This window comes from Mustela nivalis (genome assembly GCF_964662115.1).
Source record: "Mustela nivalis genome assembly, chromosome: 11".
NCBI classification, from domain to species: domain Eukaryota; kingdom Metazoa; phylum Chordata; class Mammalia; order Carnivora; family Mustelidae; genus Mustela; species Mustela nivalis.
This window is the reverse complement of record NC_139030.1, coordinates 63,505,990-63,530,669: the sequence shown is the minus strand read 5'-3', so window position 1 is coordinate 63,530,669 and position 24,680 is coordinate 63,505,990.

Genomic DNA, 24,680 nt, shown 5'->3' with positions numbered 1-24,680 from the left:
ATGGATACCCAGATGTCACCATATGTTTGTAAACAGATATATAATGTGTTTAGAAAGTAAACAGTGATTTGACTTAAGGTGATAATAACCCCATTCTTTCTATGTTGGTATTCATGACTAGGGACTAAAAATGTTCAGTGTTTCTTTCATTTTCAGCCTCTTTTGGTAAAAGTTACTGTAGGTTTTACTATAAAAATATTTACTCTTTAACTTTCCTCATGAGGAAAGAGAAAACTATGTCTCCTATTATATTTTATTGAATCGTTACAAACCAAATTCCCCCTTAGGCTGTTTTCAAATTTTAAAAACAAAAGCTTGAGGTGAGATTATATCTGATGTAGAGACGGTAAAACTGCATGTAGTCTCCGGCTTAGGTCTCAAGAAAGTCCCCCTGTTGTTTATAGAGTTCTGCTTCAACTTGTAAACCCATATTTAAAACTCTGGGTTTAGGAAAATTTAAAGGAAATCATCTGTGTATGCATCATTATCTGTTATGTCTTTGTTAGGAGATTTTCTCCTTCCTCACAGATACCTTTGATGTTTATTTTTAATTATCTCTTTTATTGGTAAATAAATGGTTGATCACCTTACGCATCAAAGGAGTTATTTACAATGTAAGGAAGGACAGAAGTCAAGATACTATTAACCAGAGAAAGCAGTTGGAGAAGCTGTATTATTTCCAAAGGTTTTCCCTTTCCTTCTGTCATTGTCTCTACCTGCCAACTTATGTTCTGACTGCTTCCAGAAACATCACCCTATCTCCAGAGCCGTTTGGTTTTATGAAGTATGACTTAGCACACATACCCTATCTCTTTGAAAGTTTGTGAGACATAAATGGCAAGGTTATGATAGGCATGTAGAAATTTTATGCAAATATTGTTTTTACCAATCCCTGCCTTTCTTTCATATTCTTTTTTTTTATTAATTTTTTATTTTTTATAAACATATATTTTTATCCCCAGGGGTACAGGTCTGTGAATCACCAGGTTTACACACTTCACAGCACTCATCCAAGCACATCCCCTCCCCAATGTCCATAATCCCACCCCCTTCTCCCAAACCCCCTCCCCCCAGCAACCCTCAGTTTGTTTTGTGAGATTAAGAGTCACTTATGGTTTGTCTCCCTCCCAATCCCATCTTGTTTCATTGATTCTTCTCCTACCCACTTAAGCCCCCATGTTGCATCACCACTTCCTCATATCAGGGAGATCATATGATAGTTGTCTTTCTCTGCTTGACTTATTTCGCTAAGCATGATACGCTCTAGTTCCATCCATGTTGACGCAAATGGCAAGATTTCATTTCTTTTGATGGCTGCATAGTATTCCATTGTGTATATATACCACATCTTCTTGATCCATTCATCTGTTGATGGACATCTAGGTTCTTTCCATAGTTTGGCTATAGAAGAATGTGTATTCTGTTGCTTGGGGATGAAATATTCTGAATATATCTGTGATGTCCATCTGGTCCAGTGTGTCGTTTAAGGCCTTTATTTCCTTGCTGATCTTTTGCTTGGATGATCTGTCCATTTCAGTGAGGGGAGTGTTAAAGTCCCCTACTATTATTGTATTATTGTTGATGTGTTTCTTTGATTTTGTTATTAATTGGTTTATATAGTTGGCTGCTCCCACATTGGGGGCATAGATATTTAAAATTGTTAGATCTTCTTGTTGGACAGACCCTTTGAGTATGATATAGTGTCCTTCCTCATCTCTTATTATAGTCTTTGGCTTAAAATCTAATTGATCTGATATAAGGATTGCCACTCCTGCTTTCTTCTGATGTCCATTAGCATGGTAAATTCTTTTCCACCCCTTCACTTTAAATCTGGAGGTGTCTTCGGGCTTAAAATGAGTTTCTTGTAGGCAACATATAGATGGGTTTTGTTTTTTTACCCATTCTGATAGCCTGTGTCTTTTGTCAGAGGCATTTAGCCCATTAACATTCAGGGTAACTACTGAGAGATATGAATTTAGTGCCATTGTATTGCCTGTAAGGTGACTGTTACTGTATATGGTCTCTGTTCCTTTCTGATCTACCACTTGTAGGCTCTCTCTTTGCTTAGAGGACCCCTTTCAATATTTCCTGTAGAGTTGGTTTGGTGTTTGCAAATTCTTTCAGTTTTTGTTTGTCCTGGAAGCTTTTAATCTCTCCTTCTATTTTCAATGATAGCCTAGCTGGATATAGTATTCTTGGCTGCATGTTTTTCTCGTTTAGTGCTCTGAAAATATCATGCCAGCTCTTTCTGGCCTGCCAGGTCTCTGTGGATAAGTCAGCTGCCAATCTAATATTTTTACCATTGTATGTTACAGACTTCTTTTCCCGGGCTGCTTTCAGGATTTTCTCTTTGTCACTGAGACTTGTAAATTTTACTATTAGGTGATGGGGTGTGGGCCTATTCTTATTGATTTTGAGGGGCGTTCTCTGAACCTCCTGAATTTTGATGCTCGTTCCCTTTGCCATATTGGGGAAATTCTCCCCAATAATTCTCTCCAGTATGCCTTCTGCTCCCCTCTCTCTTTCTTCTTCTGGAATCCCAATTATTCTAATGTTGTTTTGTCTTATGGTGTCACTTATCTCTTGAATTCTCCCCTCGTGGTCCAGTAGCTGTTTGTCCCTCTTTTGCTCAGCTTCTTTATTCTCTGTCATTTGGTCTTCTATATCACTAATTCTTTCTTCTGCCTCATTTATCCTAGCAGTGAGAGCCTCCATTTTTGATTGCACCTCATTAATAGCTTTTTTTATTTCAACTTGGTTAGATTTTAGTTCTTTTATTTCTCCAGAAAGGGCTTTTATATCTCTCGAGAGGGTTTCTCTAATATCTTCCATGCCTTTTTCGAGTCCGGCTAGAACCTTGAGAATTGTCATTCTGAACTCTAGATCTGACATATTACCAATGTCTGTATTGATTAGGTCCCTAGCCTTCGGTACTGCCTCTTGTTCTTTTTTTTGTGTTGAATTTTTCCGTCTTGTCATTTTGTCCAGATAAGAGTATATGAAGGGGCAAGTAAAATACTAAAAGGTTGGCAACAACCCCAGGAAAATATGCTTTAACCAAATTAGAAGAGATCCAAAATCGTGAGGGGGGAGAAAGGGGATAAAAAGAGGTTCAAAAAGGAAGAAAGAAAAAAATAGAAAAAAGAAAAAAAAAAAGAAAAGAAAAGAATTATAAAAAACACCTAAGAAAAACGTAAAAAAGAAAAAATATATATATTAGATAAACTACTCAAAAATCGTTAAAAAAGAAAAAGGTAACAGTTAAAAAAAAAAAAAATTTACCCGAAGGCGAGAAAAAAACAACAAAAAATGAAAAAGAAAAAAATTAAATTAACTGCAAGACTAAAAAAAATCACAGGGAAAAAGCCATGAGTTCCATGCTTGGCTTTCTCCTCCTCTGGAATTCTGCTGCTCTCCTTGGTATTGAAACCGTACTCCTTGGTAGGTGAACTTGGTCTTGGCTGGATTTCTTGTTGATCTTCTGGGGGAGGGGCCTGTTGTAGTGATTCTCAAGTGTCTTTGCCCCAGGCGGAATTATACCGCCCTTACCCGGGGCCAGGGTGAGTAATCCGCTCGGGTTTGCTTTCAGGAGCTTTTGTTCCCTGAGCGCTTTCCGTAGAGTTCCGGAGGGCGGGAATACAAATGGCGGCCTCCTGGTCTCTGGCCCGGAGGAGCCGAGAGCCCAGGGCCCCACTCCTCAGTGCGCCCTCAGAGAACAGTGCCCAGTTACTCCCGTCTGCCTGACCTCCGGCTGCGCTCCGAGCTCACCGAGCCTGCGACCGGTTCAAGGTAACACCAAGCTGCGAGCTTACTGTCGGCTCTGTCTCTGTAGCCAGCTTTCCCGTTCCAATACCCGCAAGCTCTGCGACACTCAGACACCCCCGATCCTTCTGTGACCCTGCGGGACCTGAGGCCACGCTGACCCCGTGTGGGCTTCGCCCCGGTTTAGCCTCTGGAGCGATGTCCCTCAGCGGAACAGACTTTTAAAAGTCCTGATTTTGTGCGCGGTTGCTCCGCCGCTTGCCGGGAGCTGGCCCCTCCCCCCGGGGTCTGTCTTCCCGTGGCTTTGGATTCACTTCTCTGCCGGTCCTACCTTTCAGAATGTGGTTGTTTTTCTGTTTCCAGAATTGCTGTTCTTCTTCTCTTCGGTCTGCCGATGGATTTTCAGGTGTTTGCAATCTTTAGATAAGCTATCTAGCTGATCTCCGGCTAGCTGAAGTAGTCTCAGCCTGCTACTTCTCCGCCATCTTGACTCCTCCTCCCTTTCTTTCGTATTCTGATGGGACTTTCAGAAGAAAAGAATTGCGATTAGATTTCACTGCCACCAAATGATTTGGTTTCATCCTTCAGTTATGTGGCTTTGCATAATTTTATCATTAAAATCTCAGCAGAAAGAAATATCGCCTCCTGAACAAGATAACTACTTTAACTGATATCCAGACAAGTCTAAGAAAATATTGGTCATACTTATTAGTTGGAGACTATGTCAAAGTGCTATCTAGTTCTATTAAGCTTAATATTTCAAATTATGCTTGTTTCCCTCAGTTATATAACTTATTTTTTAATCAAGGTATTTCTTTTATAAATTATTTTAACTGCTAATGACATATATGTATAAATATGATGTTTTTCTATTAAGAAAAATTTAATAGTTTTTCTATTCATACAAGGAACATTTATTAGATATCTACTGTATACCAGGCTCATTACTGAGGTAAAGTAGAAACATCTAGTTTTTATTTTCTTGAAGTTCATGGACCAGAACTCAGAGACTATCTAGTTCAATTATTCATTTTTATGGGTGATGACTATAGGGCCCAGGTAAGTTAAGTGACTTTCTTAGGATTATGCAATTAGAATCCAAGTCAAGACTAGAAGTCAGGTCTCCTGATATTCTTTCTGTCCAGTGTGATTTCTACTACAACTTTCTGACTCTTTCTATCCAACCTGGGTGTTTTAAGGCACAGGAAAAGAAAAACTTGATGTGTTCAGTCCATTTTACTCCATTCCTGAAATTCTAAATAGCTTTCTTGCCACCTTCTATTCTGCTCAGTCTAAATCACATTCCTTTTGCTCTTAGGTAGCAGAAATAGATAGGCTCTTTTACACAGAGCTGGTAATCACTTCTTGATTGACTCCAAACCAAAATTAAAGTCTTGCTAAGCAAGCTCATCTGGCTTTATGGATAGAGGCTTTTCAGTTATCTAAGACCATCATACCTGCTCCTAAAATTATCTTGTTTACTTTATTAGCACAAACTGTTTCAACATACTGCAGTGAGCTATTAGCCCTCAGGAAAAGAAAATAATTTTTTTTAACTTCTTAAATATAAGGATGTTCTTTGAGAAACCATGGCATATCTGATGGAAGTTTTTTAGTAGAACTTTTTCCCTTGACTGATCCAGATTTAAACAGTCTAAAATCAATTCCCCTGGAGCCACTTGTCATTTCTTGTCTTCATTTTAGCAGTGTGGGTGAATGCGTGTCAGACCTAACTTTTACCCAGAGTTTAAAAAAAAAAAAAAAAAAAAAGAATTTTTATTTCTTGTCCTTGCTTCTACTGCTATATAAAAATAAACTGGCTTTTTTCCACATATTTAAGCAAAACTATCTCAAAGAGAGGTTGTCAGAGTTTTGAAGATAAGGTAAGCAAAGACTATTGCTACGTTTGAAGAATTAAATCAAACCACTTTGAAAGATTAAGCTCAGAGTAGAAGAGGGAGTCAAATTTGCATTAATGCTGAGATTTCATGCAGTGCTCTTATATACATGAACTTTGTGAATTCTGGCCTGAGAGGGTTTGGGGATAAAGTGAGGGTACTCATAATTACAGCAATAGTGAGGAAGAAGCCAGAAGGCCAAGTTCTAAATAAGGCAATATTCAGCCCCGTTCCCACCCCCATATTTATACTCAAATATCCATCTGGAGAAGGTAATAATAGTGAGGGAGCTTCATGCAAGAACAGTGAGCACCCATTAGATCCAAAGCAGGGCTGGGTAATCAGAATATATATCAAGTTTATATACTGCTTTGCATACAGCTGAAGCCTTGGAAGTCTGTTGATGGTATTGTTTCTAGAAGTTATTTCTATTAGAAGCACAAGCTTCAAGAGGATTTTGTAACATCAGCCAATACACTCTAATGTAACTCAATATTTTGGAGACCAAGAAGACCTAACCTTCAACTCTCAGGACAAGCTGAATGTACTGAGTGAGTTTCCCATTGTGAAACCTGGTTTAGTGGTCAATAAAATGACATGACTTGGCCACATGCCCCAGAGTCAAGTCTTCTGTTTCTTCCTGAAGTAGGGAATGTGCCCCAGCTTTCCTATGCTGTCTCTCTTCTCACTTCTGTCCTCCTCAATTTCTGTTCTTCAGACTTACTGAGCTTCTTACAGTTCTCAAAAAATTCTGTGTGGTGTCTTTCTCTGGATTTTTTTCACACAGTTTCTTTTGCCTGATTCTTTTGCCTGATTCTTTTGCCTGTGTTCTATCTCCATGCCCTCCATCAATAATTTCTATCCTCCATCTCTCTTTGCCTGAGTAATACCTACTTATGCTTCAAATTTCAGTATATATCCATTTTCTCTTACCAACGTGTGTGAGGTACCTCTCCGGAGGCCCTTGAAGCACTCAGTACTATCTCTGTATGAGCTGTTATTGGGGTTGCTTGTCACATTTTCATCCACTAAGATCCTATGTTCCAAAAAGTCACTGTAACTTCTTTGCCATTAGATTCTCAGAATTAACATATGGGAGGTGTCCTATACTTACTCGGTATGTGACATCAAAGGTTAGGCAAGCTCTTTAGAGTAAATGTAAGGGTGACTCCATTCCTTCATTCCTTCATCATTGAGCAATATTTATTGGTGCCTTCTGCACACACACAAAAATTCTAGGACCTGGGAAAACAATGATGAATAAAAAATAATGTCGGACAGACAGTAAGGCAGACTTCCTTCATGGTATGTAGAGTCTTGTTTTCTATATATGTTATCAGAGAAAATTCATATTAAATGAATTATTCTGAGGTTTAAGCCAATAATAAAAAATGTACTACAAATGTTCAAGTATGACTAAAGGCAAGGAAGTATCCAATTAAGTACCTTTTATAATTGTAACTCTTAGCACACCAAAGGAAGACTTATAAAATTATCATTATCTTTCATTTCAATTGAAATAATATATGATAAATGTTACATAAATTTTTAAAAGCACATATTTTCCTAGGAAGTACAAAGCTAGACCCAGAGCCTAAGTTGAATGAAAGTATATATTTGCTTTAAAATATGCAAGGCTCTGTTTTCTCTTTGCTCTTTTTAATTGAACAAACTGAGCTATAATGTATTTTTAGTAGGAAAAGGTGGTGCTATTTGCTGTTAATAAAACTGTCAAATAGTTATTTGTAACTTTTGTAGCTATGGTCTCCATAGTTCTTAGACATATCCCTAAATTTTCTTGGAAATTTTCTTAGAAATTTTCATTATAATTTAGAAAATGATTTTGCAGAGTGAGAAAACATGCATATGAAACAAGTGCACATACAAAGGTCTTCCAGAAAAAGTCATGAACACTCACCTGAAAGGGGATGATGCTATTATCTAATTTTAATTAGGCGAAAACAGATTTTTTTTCAACTCATATACATATACATTCATGTTTAAAAATAAGGTACTAAGAACTTCACTAGAGCAAACAACAAAATTAGGTACTTTAAAACATATCCGTTATTTAAAGGATTAGCCACATATATTTACCTAGATTCCCTAAAACTTTCTTTTCTTTGTATCCAACATTTTTTTTTCTCCTTTAAAAATATTTTCCTTCAGTAGCCCACCATCAACTTTCTGTTCTTGAAGGGGAGACATGGCCACTGGGAGAATTAAGGACTTTTTTCAACAAGCATCAGGGACTTTAATCTGAAATGTTTACAGCAGAAGTGTCAGATTCTGAAAGCCTTCTAGATTGTTCCCTGTTTGGTGACAACATGCTGCAGAGGAGGTTAAAAGATTAATAGAAGATGAATCACATTTTAAGTATCTTCTAACAAACTGTATTTAAGCTTGTATCTGGTGTGTAACCTATTTAAAGATGTTTCATTTCTCTGAGGGCTTAATAAAAGTTCTTAGGACAAGTGTTATTTTTTACATCCCACAGCTTTTCTCTCCTATATCCCACCCATGGTGGCAGGCTGTACTGAAAGCAGATTGAGAAAGAAAGAACATTAGGTGGTGATTTCAAAACAGGTAAATGATTGAAGGAAAATATTTTCTTAATTTTCCTTTTAAAAACACATTTACACACATCCTTGGTTTAATTGCTTCTGAAATTCTAAAATGGTACCTGCGTATCCTTCACAATGCTAGTGTTTTATGCTTTATAACAATAATTGTGTGATAAGAATGAAGGAATTTAAAGATGGTTAATTTAGTGCTTAAAATATGAAGGTATATATAATATATAGGTGTATATATGATACATATGTATGTATATAAAATCTGAGAATCCCAGAGGTAATCACACACACATATACATGTATAAAAACACACACACACACACACACACACACACATATATACTTTTTTTTCACAAGAACTTATGTTTTTTGCCAACCAAAAAAGAAAACAACAAAAAAGAGAGATAGGGAAGGAGAGAAAATGGTCAAGCACAACACATAAGGTTAAGAATTTATATATATAGGGGCGCCTGGGTGGCTCAGTGGGTTAAAGCCTCTGCCTTCGGCCCAGGTCATGATCCCAGGGTCCTGGGATCGAGCCCGACATCGGGCTCTCTGCTCAGCAGGGAGCCTGCTTCCTCCTCTCTCTCTGCCTGCTTCTCTGCCTACTTGTGATCTCTGTCTGTCAAATTAATAAATAAAATCTTAAAAAAAAGAATTTATATATATAAATCTTGCAATTTATATATATAAATCTGAGAATCCCAGAGGTATTTTTTTTAAAAAAAGATTTTATTCATTCATTTGAGAAAGAGAGAGAAACAGAGAGAGTACAAGCAAGGGGGAGAGGTGAGGGAGAGGGTGAGCAGGGAGCCTGACATGGGGCTCAATCCCAGGACCCTGAGATCATGACCTGAGCTGAAGGCAGATGCCCAACCATCTGAGCCACCCAAATGCCCCTATTTTTCTTTTCATAAGAACTTAGGTTTATTGCCAACAAAAAAACAAAAACAAATAAAAGAGAGATGGGGAAGGAGAGAAAATGGTCAGAAGCACAACATATAAGGTTAGGGATTTATGTATATATATACATATATTTATACATATATGTTTAATATATATATATAAATCTGAGAACCCCAGAGGTAATTACAGATGAAATAAAATGTTCTTTAAACCATACTAATTATGCTAATTTCTGGGTCTCAGGTCACTTTTCCTCAGTAGGGAGAAGTGCTAGGTGAAGGAGGTGATGATTTAACTAATAATCAGACATACTACCTGCACTTTGAAAGCTGTTCTGTTCTAGTTTGGGAACACAGCCAAACTTCTGGTCTGCTGTCTGCTGTTGCGTGCTGGGACTGGGGTGAAAGTCCCAGAGAATATGCTCTTATCTCATTATCTGTAGTGAAAGTTGTTAATATTACCAAAGTTGGTAAATAAATAAATAATATTTTAAGCATATTATATAAATTTAGCAAAATGACTAGTTGAGGGGAGCCTGGGTGGCTCAGTGGGTTGAGCCTCTGACTTCAGCTCAGGTCATGGGCCCAGGGCCCTGGGATCGAGCCCCAATGTCAGGTTCCCTCCTCGGCGGGAAAGCCTGCTTCTCCCTCTCCCACTCCCCCTGCTTGTATTCCCTCTCTCGCTGTGTCTCTCTCTGTCAGATAAATAAATAAAATCTTTTTTTAAAAAAATGGCTAGTTGAACTATAACCAGATGCAAAACCATCCAAAGTATCATACTAAACATACACATGCAAATACACTCAGAGGAAAAAAAAAAAACAACTTTAGTTATTAAGGGAAAGAAAATAAAAGATGAGAAGCACAAAGATGACATAAAAGAAAATGTTTTAGTATTTGCAAATAGATTGGGTCAAAAACTAAACCCCAGTACCAGTCTGTGTATAATAAATGTAGCTAATAAAGTGTTTCAGACATATGAAAAGTAAACTAAAGTGAAAACAAACTAGAGAGATACCAACAAGAAAGTATGAATTGTATTATCAAAATTAAAAAAAGGTTGATGCCAGAACAAACCTTTCCAATGAGAAAAAGAGGAAAAGGAAATTTACAAGAGATTATAGTTTGCACTGAGACTCAAGAATTTTTAGGTACCAAGAAGCATGGTATTGTATTAAAATAAAAAAATACCGGGAAAACGAGGGAATGTGACAAAATAACCCAGAAATATATATATCAGATAAAGAATGTAGTTATGATAAAGGTCAAATTTCAAATCAGAAAAAGAATTATTTTAATTAAGTGGTTTTTCAGGCAACTGGTTAACCATTAAAAATATAAAATTAACTCACTAAGTTGTACTATGTACCAAATTAAATCCGAAACAATTCAAACTTCACCTATAAAATATTTAATAAGAATACCAGAAGAATAGCCAAATATTGTGGGTTTTAAGTGATTAACTTCTTTTTGACTTAATACATGACTGGATTGCACAAAGTATCATACCTAAAATGTAGCTGACCGAGATTTGAACCTGGGCAAACCAGCTCCAGGGGCAGAGCATTTAATGTATGCCTTGAGTAAAAAGCATAGGCAAAGAAACTGTATATAAATCTAGGACGTAGAGCGCATTTTAAGAGTAACATAGAAGACTGGGTCTACACAAAAAACTTGATGGATGTGACTACCTGAAAATTACAATCCTTTCTATGTGAAAAAATACAAACATAACAAAAATGTAAAGTCAACTGAGAAAATAGTTGCAATATATATGATAAGAATGAATATTCATAGTATATTAGAGGTCTTACATCAATAAGAAAACAAATAGTACAGCATAGGGAATATAGTCAATGTAGTACATTTATCATGGTAAACATTTCATAGTATATATAATTATTGAATTATAATTGAATCACTGTTGAATCACTGTTGCCCACCTCAAAGTAATTTACTATATATCAATTATAATTCAATTAAAAATTTTAAAAATACTAAAAATGAAACGCAATACAAATAAGAACATTGAGGGAAAAAAATAAAAATAGGCAAAGAACACACAAAAATATACAAATGGTTAATAATTCTGGTAGTCACAAAATCAATTGCCATTCAGTCGTTCAGTCAATAAAAATGATTGTGAAAGCATCTGTTTATTTCCATGATAAGATGAACAATTTTTGATAAAAGAAAAAATGGCAGGAACAATCTAATCTTTTTACATTAATATTTTCAATGATGTATATGGCATCAAATACCTATGTGGCATAGAATACTTAAAGTATAGCTATTTGTAATTTTATCTCTCCTTGTCTTTTTATAGATGGTTATGTTTGCTTACTGGGTCTTTTGTAGGGCCGAATGAGAATAATGGTATATATACTGCAAGAGAGAGAAGATAAATAGAAAGGGCAGGTAATAGCTATTGGTTTTCTACTCAAAATTATGCCTCTTCGTTTTAAACAAATAAACATTTTCTCAGATACTTCCTGGGCTCTTTCTACCTCATGATTGGAGTCTTGGTTAGATCAGCTAATCATGGTTCTTCTTGCCTGAGATTGATCTATGGCACAGGCACACGACAAAATGCTAAGTAATGAGACATTAGAATATTGGTTGGCGATTCTGAGAAAACGTTCTTCATTCTTGAAAAGGACCATGAGTAAGGGTCTTTCTTTTCCTGCTTTGGGTGCCTTATGATTAGAATGTGATATTTTGGGGCACTGGGTGGCTCAGTGGGTTAAAGCCTTTGCCTTGGCTCACGTCATGATCTCAGGGTCCTGGGATCGAGCCTGGCATGGGGTGGGGGGCCCCTCTCTGCTCAGCAGGGAGCCTGCTTCTCCCTCTCTCTCTGCCTGCCTCTCTGCCTACTTGTGATCTCTGTCTGTCAAATAAATAAACTAAAAGAAAAAAAGAAATTGTTTAAAGGATGTGATATTTTGAGTTGTTGCAATCATCCTATTGCCAGAAAAAGAAACAAAAATGGCAGACCAACCAAACTAAAGGCTTCACGTTGTTGAACTGCTAAGTAACTGCCCCGAATTCACCTTGTCTCTGTTTTTCTTGTGGAGGAAGATACATTTCTTATTATCTGTGTGACTTTTCTTTGACTCTGTATTTGTTTACCTGCAGTTAAAAGTATTCTGTTACAGAGAGGGAGATACTTATGGAAAGAATTAACTTGGAAGCTGACAGGAAGGAGAAACAGAAGAAGGAATTGTAATCAGTGCAGATTTGAAATTTTTCTACAGCATTTTAAAGGCAAGAAAACCATAGATTTTTGAGTAGAGAGTGTGAGGATTTGGCAGAGTATACAAATAGGGTGTGGAGGGTTTATAGAAGCTGTGCTCTATGTAAATTCAATGCCATTATCCCTGTGCTATCTATTTTGGGGGGTTCCATAAAGATGTGCATTACTTTCTGAATATTAAGTTTAGATTTGTCTTTCTGTTGGATGTAATACCATGTATTGGGTGGCACTGGCTTTACTAGGCTTTAGATTAGATGGGAAAGTCTTTCCCTTTGAATACTAAGCCTAAAATATTCTGAGGGAGACAGATTTCAGATCAAATTAATTCAGAAAAATATACATACTATTATCTTCTTAGGACTTTAACCCCCCCATATTTTATTTAAAAAATATGAAATCTTGAGATAAGCAAAGCCTTTAACCAAGCATTTTCCAAACTGAAAAATGGTTAAGTCATTGAAGGAATTCCAGGAATTATCTGAGTAGCTTCGAGAGGGAGTGAAGGGTGGATGAAGGGATGATTATTCTTTGACAGTGAATTATAAATGTAAATACTCATTGTCTAGGGTCACTCAACAGATAACCAATGCCAAATTAATAACAATATTTAAGTGAGGTCCCATCTCATCTTTGAAGGCATTATATTTATATTTATATAAATATGGATATATTTATATAATATTTATATTTAATATGTAACATATTTAATATGTAACTCATACAATATCTACTTTTTAGGATTGTTTTGAGAATCAAATTAGATTATTATGAAGTTAATTAAAGAAAATATTCCATTTAGAAAGTATCTGCTTATTAAAAATATACATTGTAATTATTATTAAAATGATTATCTCCATTGTAAGTATCATTTATTGAAAAGAATAGGAGAATGTCGGTTTCTCCAGAGTATTGGGGAAAGTAGTTTTGAGTCCTCTAGCAGAATGAAGTTTGATGACTTGAGTCAGGGGTCATCTTCCTACCTGAAGCAGAAGCACAGGCACCAGGACTTGAATGGTGACTAATGTGCCAAGGATATCTTGGGACTTTATTTCTACTTACTTTTATACTAATTATATTGCTATGTTCTCAGAATATTTTTTGAATTTCCATTTTGGAATCACTGTCAATCCTTGAACACTTTGATTTTAGATGGCAATAGAGTGAAATGTGCAAGGTAATTTTAATTTTTGGAAATAGCTGAACATCAATTAGAAGTTAGTCTGGCAAAATATGAATGACATTGGATTGTAATATTTTTTATTAAAATTAAGGTAAAACTACAAAGGAAGCCCAACACCGGTGAATATTTATACTGATATTTGTGGTATTTTGAAATAGGTAACATCATTGGAATTCACTTAAAGTGTTCAAGAGGACAACTGTGAAGAACAGCATTTCATGAATATGTAAGTCCTAGTATGTTAATTACAAATAAATACTATTTTATAGTTCTGTTCTCAACCTCCATGAACACACTGTAGATTTTAATTCATATTAAGTGTAAAATACATGATTTAAATTTCACAGAAATCAAAAGGAATTACTTACAAAGATTTTAAGTGATTTTGACAGGGAAGTGAGTCATATAAATTTATACCCAAGAGGTAAGAATAAGGTCATATTTTAAGACATTCCTGAGATCTGCTAAAGTAGTTGCTTGAATCCTGAAATACTAAAATAGTCACAAAAGCACATTTTATGGCATTTCTTTAGAAAGTGAGTGTGCATGCCATCTCAAGGTTGAGGTGAAGCAAACATGATTTGTGCATTTAATTTATGGTCTAGCCAGAGGATCAAGGTACTATGATTATTGGTGCCAAAGGTACACATAATAGACATGGAAATGGACATTCTATCAATTTTCCTAGAAAAGGCGTTCAAATATCTCAGGAAAATGCAAGCGCAGTGTCATGTATCACCCTGCTGATAATCATATTCATTATTTATTATGTGTGCCCAGAATTTTTCACAAAATAAAAAAGTTCCTATGGATGAAAGTTCTGTCTTTAATAGGTAATTCCTGAAGGTCTCATCCTTCATAATTTTCCACTATTACCTTGTAGCAAACTACATTCTGCTTTTATCTTTATCCCCAATATTAAAATTAAATTAAAAGACAGAAAAATAACAATAAAAATGTTTAAATACACACACACACACACACACATATAGCTAATACTATATGTATATAACTAATACAGATGTAGTCTGGACTAAGAATGACTTCATGGTGAATGAAGGAATGATGTGGCCACCCCTGTTGAGAATAGAAAAGCTTAGGGAAGTCCTGTAAGTTCTGTGATAATATAAAGTTTCTAGTTTTTATGTTTAATATATGCATTGAAATGATGTGGGTAATGTGATTATTCTTTATTAATTTTAATGCTCAGCTACTTAAAATTGCTTTCCCCAATGAAATAGGTTCCTATGACAAAGGCTATTCTTGCAGTAGAAATGCTGCAATATGAGGGAGTGGTTTGTAATTTCTATAATTCTCTTCCTCACTGTAACCTAGTAGGGGCCCATTCCAAGATCTGCTTCTGACTCCTTTGACATTGGACAAATTACTTTATACTCTTCCTTAACCTTTCTTTTCCTCATCTGTAGAATAAGAATACTTAGCTCTACTTATCTCAACAGGAAATGTGTTTTATTAAAGACCCATTAGCTTCTTGGAGTATAAAATTGTAGTTTTGGTGGAGTTTGCTTTACTACAGCAGTTGGCATCAAATCTTTTCAAGTCTTTATAAATGCTTCAGCGTATAAATGTGCTTTCCAAGGACAAATGAAAAGTAGTTCATTCTGCTACAAAAGAGGACACTGCCTTTATTCTAACAATAACAGCCTGAGCAGGTTCCTTCCAAAAAATGGCAAATATTTTCTAGGTTTTTAAAATAAAATAAAAATGGCATAATTATACAAGAAGAATAGGACTAAGTATAATGTAATTAACATGGAAATATATGACTGAGGTGAAGAATAATATGCCTGGGTGGCTCAGTGGGTTAAAGCCTCTGCCTTTGGCTCAGGTCATGATCCTAGGGTCCTGGGATCAAGCCCCATGTCGGGCTCTCTGCTCCCTTCCTCCTCTCTCTCCCTGCCTGCCTCTCTGACTACTTGTGATCTCTGTCTGTTAAATAAATAAATAAAAATTTTTTTTAATATTCTTTAACTTGGAGAAATCCTATAAATGAGAAACATTTGAATTTCTAGGACAAGGTAAAATATAAGGGATGATTTACAGACTAGAGATAAAATTTTATATATCAGCAAAAATTGATTTCCTGCTTGCTTTTTAAAATTTTTTATGATAAAATTCTTATTTAGGAACCAGTAAGCCATATATTTGTTTATAAGTAAGAAATTATAGGAACATTTTAGGTACACTCCAAGGAGCCAAAAAACAGATTGGCTTAAATATAACAGCTGCCAAAATTATGTAGAAGTCATTTAGAAATGCTCTTTCCTCTCATAGGTCCCAAAATTTCTGTTTTAATCATGAAAGTGCTTCTACCTCCTTTAAAGAAGACAGGATAGAAAAGTCGGGTGAGGAAGGTTGGTTAGGAGAGTGGAAAAAGGAATTGAGATACGTAACTTATTTCAGACTCTTTGTTGATTATTTGAACACATTATCCCCAAGGATTCCAAAGTTAAATGAAAAAAATGTAAGGACTTAACTATGATTCTTTCTTTCTTATTTAAGGGCTTTTATTGTGATCCAAGGAATAACTCATTCATGAAATGTAATCTGAGAAGGAGCCTCCTGTTGTACAGCATGTGTCTTAACCTGTATTGCTGATATACTTCCTCCCTCCCTTTCCTCTCCACCCATGCCCTGTGACCTGGTGCCTCCCGCTGGTGGGAGATACTTTCCTATCCTTTTATTTTTATCAATGGATATGAGCAAACGTGGTGCACACTTTAAAAGAGATTTCATAATTCATCACAAGTTCCTGCTTTTGCTCTCTGCCATAAGAACAGCGTGTCCCAGAGACGGCACCTCCACACTGAGTCCAAGAATGAGAAAGAAGAGTCACAGCAGCGCCAAGTACTATTGAACACTGACACAGCAGTCATAGCCATACCACAGTTTGCATGTAATGGGAGAGAAATAAAACGCTTTCTGAGGTAATCTACTGAGCTATGGGGTTATTTGTTACGGCAGCAAAAATGTCCAATTGAGAAATTGCTATTAAATCTTGTGGGCTGCTGTAACAAAAATGCCAAATATATGTGACAAAGATTTTTTTGGACACCAGGAGGAAGAGAAACGATTATTGGAAACTGGAAAAGTGTTGTATGGTGGCAAGATATTTTGTAACATTTTTGTTTAAGACCGTTTGGAAGGCAGTTGATATATAATAAAGGGTCATGGCCTTGGGCAAAAGGTTTCAAAGCAGTCCATTACTAGGATGAGCTGGTTGTTATTAGGTGCATTTGGGAAGGCTGAGATCAGAAAAGAATTGGCGTCGTCTGACAGTAGAGATGAAAGGAAATAGAGATCACAGCAATTCTGTAACTTGCAAAATTGGAAAAAGGAGCAATATCTCAATTCCAATCATCATAACATGAAATTAGGAAATCTTTTGTCTGCAGTCTCAGGGTAAGTACTAAACATGATAGTACTGCATTCCACATTAAGATTTCTGAATGGATTCAGATGTTCTTTCCATTGGACAAAATGTGATAAAGAGAAGGGCATAATCCCACAAAAATCTGATAGTTTCAAAGAACTAAAATTAAGTCAGGAGAAAGAGCTACTTTCACAAGGCATTGTGGGGCTACTGATTGCTTATGGCACTGATGGTAATAAAACTGAATTTTAAATAATACTGTTTTTGAGAAATTTGAATTGGCAAAAGTAAGACAAGCCTAGAACAAGGACAGTGTGACTCTTCAAGGTATTAGGAAACCCTTGATCCTCCAACTTTTATTTCCACCTGAGGAAGAAGGCTGAGAAACTTCTTCACCCTGGAGAATCTGAAGCCCAGAGAGGTCACATGGTCCCAGCAGTTCTGAAATTTGGGAAAACACTGTGAAAGGCCCTTCCACTGGAGTGGGGCAATGATCTTTCACTGGGTCTCTGCTCTGCAACCCTATTCACTGTTCTCCGTGGATTTTGGCTCTATGGTCTGGGAAGTTCTTCTTTTTCTAACATCCTTCTTGGCTAAAAAGAGTAATAGAAAGTCTTTAAATATGATTGCTTGATTCATTTTATCCTTTTCTCATGCCTCTGCTATGAAAACAAAATGTCCCCAGAATGGGTTCCAGAATGGGACGGTTTTGGAGAGCTGATCAGTTCAAGTGCAGCCACAGCCTCCCTGCAGAGTACATGCTACATGCGGGAAACTAAGTGAAAGTTAATAGAAGCCACCCACTGAAATTTTGGAATTGTTTGTTGTCCAAAATCAATTAGTACATCATCAATCCTTCCTTTTTACTCATAAACTTCTTACTAGTTTATAGGTACTCTTTCCATTTTGCAAATTGAAAAGCATGTTCCAAAGGGAAAACATTTTTCACGAGTATGAGCCATATATCCTCCTAAGAGGTATGCCATAGAGATACTATCCCAGCTGCCCCATTATAATTACCAGTTTCCAAATTCCCACATAGGGAATTGGTCTCCAGTGCAGATGTGGGAATTCTGCCAACTCACTCAAAAGAGAGAAATATAAACTTATTCATGGGACACACAGAAGCTGAAAAGTGAAAAGAGGAAGATGCTAGCATAAAGATAAATGCTTTGTAATAGGAGCACATAATTCCTTGTCTTGTACATGAAGATAACCAAGGACCACATAGTAATTGAAATTCCTTTCAATTCAATAGAGAAATGTAAAATACATTTTTCTGAATATGGGCTTTAAAAATAAGACTCCTGGATGTTCTATTCTTTTCAAAAGGGATCCTCTAGAATCTAAGTATTCACTATATTCAGTGATTTCCTCTGATTCTGTAATTTTTTTCTCTGTTCAATACCTATAGTGTGAATATGAACCTGCCTCACTTTACATGGTTGCATTTTCCATGTCTGGCAGAAAAGAAGTGCCCAATAAATATTTATTGAATTGAATTGTATTCATGATTTAAAACGTGAAATATTGTATAGCTTGGCATCATTATTATTGAAAGCCAGTTTTTGCACAGACCTCCAGCTAAGACAGTTTTTTTACAATTTTAAAGAGTTGTGAACAAAATCAAAACACATGGTTATGCAATAGAGATTCCACGTGGCCTGCAAAACTAAACTATGTACCATTTAGCTATCTACAGAAAATGTTTGTTGACTCCTGGTCTGAATTCAGAATATTTCCTGGACTTAGTGCCAGACGTAGGGAACTTAGGCAGTGATACCTATAATGATAAATCAGATTAAGGAACAGTATTACAAACAGAGGAAAATGCATATGGGAAAAAGAAATTTCTGGAAAGTTATTCTGTCTTAAAAAGTAACAAAGGAAGAAGTGCAATCTTGTTTTAAAGTCTCTGAGTGTCATGTGGGGATATAATATTGAAGGTGCACACAGTCATCTTGTGATCACAAGGGGATAAGTCAAATGATAGAAACCAACATACTTGATAAACCTCTAGCCAGACTTACCAAAAAGAGAAAAAACCCAAATAAGTAAAGCTACAAATGAGAGTGGAGACATAACAACCAATGCCCACTACAAAAACATAAATAATTTTAAGAGACTATTATGAAAAAATATGTACCAACACATTGGACAACCTAGATGAAATGGATAAATTCCTAGAAACATATAAATCACCAAAACTGAAACAGGAATAAATAGAAAAGTTCAACAGGCCAATAACCAGCAATGAAATTGAGGCAGGAATAAAAAAATCCCAACAGACAGAGAAGTCCAGGACCAGATGGCTTCACAGACAAATTCTACCAAACATTTAAAGAAGAGTTAATACCTATTATTCTCAAACTATTCCAAAAAATAGAAAAGGAAGGAAAACTTCCAAATTCATTCTATGAGGTCAGCATTACCCTGATACCAAGAGAACTAGAAGCCAATATCTCTGATGAACAGAGATGCAAAAATCCTTAACAAATATTAGCGACCAAATCCAATAAGATGTTTAAAAAAATCATTCACCACAATCAAGTGGGATTTGTTCCAGGGCTGCAAGGTGGTTCAATATGCACAAATCGATCAATGCATATGCAACACTAAAAAAATAAAGGACACAAATCATCATTTCAATAGATACGGAAAAAGCATCTCACAAAGTACAGCATCATTGTTGATAAAAATCCTGAACAAAATAAGTTTAGAGGGAATATACTTCAACATAATAAAGGTCATATATGAAAAACACACAGGTAATATCATCCTCAATGGGGAAAAACTGAAAGTTTTTCCTCTACAGAAACAAAACAGGGATGTACACTCTCACCGTTATTTAACATAGTGTTGCAAGTCCTAGCCACAGCAATCAGAGAAGAAAAGGAAATAAAAGACATCCAAATTGGCAAGGAAGTAGTAAAACGTTCACTATTTGCAGGTGACATAACTATCTGCAGCTGCCACAAAAACGTAGAAACCTGAAAGAATCCACCAAAAAACTTCTAGAACTGATAAATTCAGTAAAGTCATAGGGTGAAAAATCAATGTACAGAAATCTATTGCATTTCTATACACTAGTAATGAAGCAACAGAAAGAGAAATAAGGAATCAATTCTATTCATAATTGTACCAAAAGCAATAAGATACATAGGAATAAACTTAACCAAAGAGGTGAAAGACCTGTACTCTGAAAATTATAAACACTAATTAAAGATAGATCTGGCATATCAGGCTTTTGGCTGATATCCAGGATCTATAAAGAATTTCTCAAACTCAACACATACAAAAATAGATAATCATGTCAAAAAATGGGCAGAAGACATGAACAGACACTTCTCCAATGAAGACATACAAATGGCTATCAGACACATGAAAAAATGTTCATCATCACTAGCCATCAGGGAGATTCAAATTAAAACCACATTAAGATACCATCTTACACCAGTTAGAATGGCCAAAATTAGCAAGACAGGAAACAGCGTGTGTTGGAGAGGATGTGGAGAAAGGGGAACCCTCTTATACTGTTGGTGGGAATGCAAGTTGGTGCAGCTAATTTGGAAAACAGTGTGGAGATTCCTTAAGAAATTAAAAATAGAGCTTCCCTATGACCCTGCAATTGCACTACTGGGTATTTACCCGAAAGATACAGATGTAGTGAAAAGAAGGGCCATGTATACCCCAATGTTTATAGCAGCAATGGCCATGGTGGCCAAACTGTGGAAAGAACCAAGACGGCCTTCAACAGATGAATGGATAAAGAAGATATAGTCCATTTATATAATGGAGTATTACGCCTCCATCAGAAACGATGAATACCCAACTTTTGTATCAACATAGATGGGACTGGAGGAGATTATGCTGAGTGAAATAAGTCAAGTAGAGAAAGTCAATTATCATATGGTTTCATTTACTTGTGGAGCATAAGGAATAACATGGAGGACATTGGGAGATGGAAAGGAGAAGGGAGTTGAGGGAAATTGGAAGGGGAGATGAACCATGAGAGACTATGGACTCTGAAAAACAATCTGAGGGTTTTGAAGGGGCGGGGGGTGGGAGGTTGGGGGAACCGGGTGGTGGGTATTATGGAGGACCCATATGGCATGGAGCACTGGGTGTGGTGCATAAACAATGAATTCTGTTACACTGAAAAGAAATTAATTAAAAAAGAAATTAAAGATAAATTAAACTGGCACAAAGAAATGGAAAGATATTCCATGTTCATGGCTTGGAAGAAAAAATATTGTTAAAATATCTATACCACCCAAAGCTATCTACACATTTATCTTAATCCCTATGAAAATAACAACAGCATTTTTCACAGAGCCACAACAAACAATCCTAAAGTTTGTATGGAACCACAAAAGACTCCAAATAGCCAAAGCAACCTTAAAAAAGAAAAGCAAAGGGGCACCTGGGTGCCTCAGTGGGTTGGGCCTCTGCCTTCAGCTCAGGTCATGATCCCAGGGTCCTGGGATCGAACCTTGCATCGGGTTCTCTGCTCAGCAGGGAACCTGCTTCCCTTCCTCTTTCTCTGCCTGCCTCTCTCTGTCTGTCAAATAAATAAAACCTTAAAAAAAAAAAAAAGAAAGGAAAAAGAAAAGAAAAGCTGGAGGCATCACAGTTGCAGACTTCAAGTTATGTTACACAGCTCTAATAACTAAAACGGCTGGCACAAAAATAGACACATAGATCAGTAGACTACAATACAAAACCCAGAAGTGAACCCACATGAGTCTTTGACAAAGCAAGAAATAATATCCAATGGAAAAAGACTGTATTTCCAACATATTGTGTTGGGAGAACTGGACAGCAACATGCAGCAGAATGAAACTGGATCACTTTATTATATCACACACAATAATAAATTCAAAGTGGACTAAAGACCTAAATGTGAGACTTAGAACCATAAAAATCCTAGAGAACACAAACCATAACTTTGACATTGGCTGTAGCCACTTCTTTCTAGATATGTCTCCAGAGGCAAAGGAAGCAAGAGCAAAAATAAACTATTGGAACATCAAAATAAAAAGCTTTTGCACAGTGAAGGAAACAACAAAATTAAAAGGCAACATAGGAAATAGGAGAACATATTGAAAATAACATCTGACTAAGGGTTATCCAAAATATATAAAGAATTTATAAAACTCAATACCCCCAAAATGAATAATCCAGTTAAGAAATGGGCCAAAGACATGAATAGACATTTCTCCAAAGACATGCAAATGGCTAACAGATACCATGAAAAGTTGTTCAATATTCAATATCCCTTATCATCAGGGAAGATCAAATCAAAGCTGTAATGACATATCACTTTATACCTGTCAGAATGGCTAAAATCAACAACACAAGAAATAATGGGTGTTGGTGCTGTGGAGAAAGGAGAACCCTCTAGCACTGTTGGTAGGAATGTAAACTGTGCAGCCACTTTGAAACCAGTATGGAGATTCATCAAGAAGTTAAAAATAGTACTATGTTATAATCCAGCAATTGCATTATGAGGCATTTACCCAAAGGAAACAAATACCAATTCAAAGGGATACATGCACCCCAACTTTTATAACAGCATTATCAACAATAACCAAATTATGGAAACAGCCAAGTGTCCATTGATTGATAAATAGATAAAGAAGATGTTGTACACACACACACACACACACGGATATTACTCAGCCATATAAAAGAATGAAATTTTGCCATTTGCAGTGATATGGATGGAATTGAGTATATTATGTCAAATGAAATGAGAGGAAGACAAATACCATATGATTTCACTCATGTGGAATTTAAGAAATAAAGGAAATGAGCAAGGGGCGGGGGAGAGAAGAATAAATCAAGAAACAGACTCTTGACTTTGAGAATGAACCAATGGTTCCCAGGGGGAGGTAGGTGGAGGGATGGGTGAAATAGGTGTGGGGATTAAGGAGTGTACTTGAGATGAGCACCAGGTAACGTACAGAAGTGTTCAATCACTATATTATACACCTGAAACTAATATTACACTGAATTTTAACTGGAATTTAAATAAAAACTTAAAAACTAAATTAGAAAATGGGAGGGAAAACCCAACACACAGTATTACAGAATGAAAAGATGAGGAGCATCTGGGTCATGTTGTTGAGCCTCAGCATTACCAAACCTAGAAGTTTCATAATTATGTATCTTGCTTTGAGTGATAATATCTCCCTATTATTTAAGTCTGTTAATGCAAATTTTATATTCCTTTCATCTGAAAGTATTTTGAATGATACTATAAACAGAATCTGATTGGGAAGACAAATGAAACATCTTTTCATGACCACAAAAATGACCCCTTTTCTTTGTCATATACATGACTACTATTTCTTTACTAGTGATATCTGTAGGTAAACTATAATCCCTTGCTATTTGGGATAAAAATTATGAAGATACCCATTGTTCCTTAAAAAAAAGTACCAGGGTCCCTGGTGGCTCAGTCAATTAAGTGTCTTTCTTCAACTCAGGTCATGATCCTGGGGTCTTGGATCAAGTCCCACCTTGGGCTCTCTAATCAGCGCAGAGCCTGCTTCTCCCTCTTCTTCTGCTGCTCCACCACTTGTGGTCTCTGGCTCTATCTGAAATAAATAAAGTCTTAAAAATTTTTTTTTGTTTCTGCCTCTGATAACATTCAAGCCAGTACTGACCCAAGTCCTCCATAGACCCTCTTTAAAATTATCAAGCTCAAATCAAATCCTATTAGAAGCCCGTTTTAAGTCCTTGTAACTTGAAGATCTCCCAGAGTTCCTCTGGTTTTCTATTTCCTGTTTTTCTTGCTGTAAAAACCACAATAATTCTAATACTTTTTACTATGAGTATTTTCCTGGTGGTCTTTTAACTTTTTAATTAATAGACTTTATTTTTTAGAGCAGTTTTCAGTTTATAAAAAAACTGGGCAGAAAGTATAGAGTTCCCATATACTCCTTCTGCTCAGTTTTCGCATTACTAGCATCTTGCACTGATGTGGGATATTTATTGTAATTGATGAACCAATACAGATGGACATTATTATTAACTAAAGTCCATAATTACACTAGGATTCACCATTTTCTTTGCACACGTCTCTGGATTTTGCCAAATGCATAATGTCTTATATGCACCATTCATTATCATACAGAGTAGTTTCACTGCCCTAAAAATCACCTAGATGCCACCTATTTTTCCTCTCTACCCCATGCCCTAGAAAGAACTAATCTTTTTAGTCTTTAGTTTTCCTTTTTTGAAAGTTCATGAAGTTGGTCATATATCATATAGCCTTTCCAACTCATTTCTTTCACTTACAATATACATGTAGGGTCATCATGTTTTTTCATGCCTTAATAACTTATTTCTTTGTATCAGTGAATAATATTCCATTGTCTGGGATGTCCCACAGTTTATATATCCATTCACCTACTAAAGGATATTTTTGTTGTTTTGAAAAGCAGTAGTTTTGCAAATTATTAATAAAGTTTCTATAATATTCTTGTGAAAGTTTTTGTGTGGACATAAACTTTCAACTTATTTGGGTAAATACCCTAGAATGTGTCCGTTAGCATGATAAATGGTTCTCCACCTCTTCACATTCTATCTGGAGGTGACTTTAGGTCTAAAATGAGCCTCTTGTAAGCAGCATGTTGGTGGGTCTTGTTTTTTCATCCATTCTAATACCCTGTATTTCTTGATTGGAGCATTTAGTCCATTTACAT